At 35.8% G+C, this 2097-nt stretch overlaps 1 protein-coding gene across 2 annotated transcripts in view; it reads left to right on the forward strand.

The window, feature by feature from the left end:
- Window positions 1–2097, forward strand: part of XRRA1 (X-ray radiation resistance associated 1) — a 48888-nt gene that overhangs the window by 32858 nt on the left and 13933 nt on the right. The gene's annotated exons all lie outside the window — the stretch shown is intronic.

Below are 2097 nucleotides of genomic sequence, written 5' to 3' on the forward strand. Positions count from 1 at the left end.
GGAAGTAGAGGGAGTATAAGCAAAGGCAGGAGTCTGTCCATTCAGTCACTGGTATTTATTTAGCCCTTACCATGTGCCAGGCTCTGTGCTAGGCACTGGGTATACGGCCATGCAAAGAAAGATTGGGCCTCTACCCTTATGGGGCTTGTCACCTACAGGGGAAGACTGATACCAACAAATAGTCACAATATAAGCATATTTAGTGTTTTGAAGAAATTCATAGTGCTATGAAGTATCTGATGGGGGGTGTCTAATCTAATATTTGAGATCAGGGAAGGTTCTCAAGAAAGTGGTATTTAAGCTGAGATCTGAATCAGTGAGTTAAGTGAGGTGAAGACTAAGGGTAGAATGAAGTGAAAAATATTCTAGCCTAAGGGAACAGCAGATGTAAAGCCCATGAGACAGACTTAACATGTTTTTTTTACTGTTTTATGTTAATATTTTTCCAATATTAATGAGGATAACTTCTATAAACCCCACTAATTGAGCCCTACCCAAGTCTGAAATGCAGGCAGCTTTTAAGGTACTCTGTTTACATTCCTTCTGAGGCAAGCAGTTGGTATGGCTAAACTCCCCCAAGTGTTTCTTCTAGGAGTTTTATAATTTTAGCTCTGACATTTAGGTTTTTGGTCCATTTTGAGTTAATCTTTATATATGGTGTGAAATAGGGGTCCAACTTCATTCTTTTGTATCTGGATCTCCAGTTTTCTCCACACCATTTATTGAAAAGACTATTTTTTTCCCCATTGAATGGTCTTCTCACCATTGTAGAAAGTCAGTAGACTGTAGATGTATGATGGATCCGTCTTTCATTCTTGAAATTGGTAATTTGTGTCTTTTATTTTATTGATCCAAAATAGTTAGAAGTTATCCCTTTCATTGAATTTTTGTTATTAAACTAGCTGCTGGTTTTGCGGGATTTCTCTGTTATTTGTCTCTTTTCCATTTCATTGATTTCTGCTCAAAACTTTGTGTCCTTCCACTCACAATGAGTTTAATTTACTCCTCTTTTTTTAGTTTCCCAAGTAGTTTAATTTTAGATATTGATTTAGACCTTTTTTCTTTTTAACATAAACATATAAAACTAAATTTCTTTCTGAGCACTGTTTCAGCTGCGTCCTACAAATTGTGATTTGTGTTTTTATTTTCATTCAATTAAAATATTTAAAATTTTTGTTGTGATTTCTTCTTTGACCCATGGGTCATTTAGAAGTAAGTTAATTTCCATATTTAGGGGCTCTTTGAATGTCTTATATTTGTTGATTTCTAATTTAATTCCTTTGTGATCAGATAACATAATCTGTAGGATTTCATTCTTCTGAAATTTGTTTAAACTTGTTTTTGATTCACCCTATATTCTATCTTCATGAACATTCCATGCGCATTTAGGAAACAATTTGTATTCTGCAATTTTGGGAGGTAATGTTCTAAAATATCAATTAAGTTAAGGTGTGATTGGTAGTGTCACTCAAATCTTTTTGATACTGTTGTTTTGTCTATTTGTTCTATCAGTTATTGAAAGCTGTATGGTAAAATCTCCAGTCATGATTGTGGATTTGTTTTTTTCTCCCTTTAGTTTTGTCAGTTTTTGCTGCATGTATTTTGAAGTTCTACTATCAGGTACACATACATTTAGAATTTTTATATCTACCTGATGTATTGATCCTTTTATTATTATGACTATCACCCTTTGCCTCTAATGCTCCTTGTCTATTTTGTCTGATTTTATGTAGATACACAGCATACACCCCTTACTATTGGCATGGTATATCTCTTTCTGTTCTTTGAATTTCAACCTATTTATAGGTTTATATTTAAAGTACATCTCTTTGAAACAGCATATAGTTGGTTCTCGCTGGGGTGCCAGAGCATTTTTCTCAGTGTTCCTGCTCTATCTTCAGCTTGCAACCTTCCCTGGGTTCCTACACCTGAGGGGATTTTATCTCCACATTCTTGCTTCTTCCCCAGCAGTAGACTGTTTTTGCCTATTACTTAGTGCTGGCTAGTCTGGTGGCGGGGGTCCAACCCCAGTCTTAAGTAGGCCCTGGGTTCCTGTGTCTCAAGAATGGGCCATTCTCAGTGATCCTACCCCTCTCC

This window comes from Pteropus vampyrus, unplaced genomic scaffold (genome assembly GCF_000151845.1).
Source record: "Pteropus vampyrus isolate Shadow unplaced genomic scaffold, Pvam_2.0 Scaffold141, whole genome shotgun sequence".
NCBI lineage: Eukaryota > Metazoa > Chordata > Mammalia > Chiroptera > Pteropodidae > Pteropus > Pteropus vampyrus.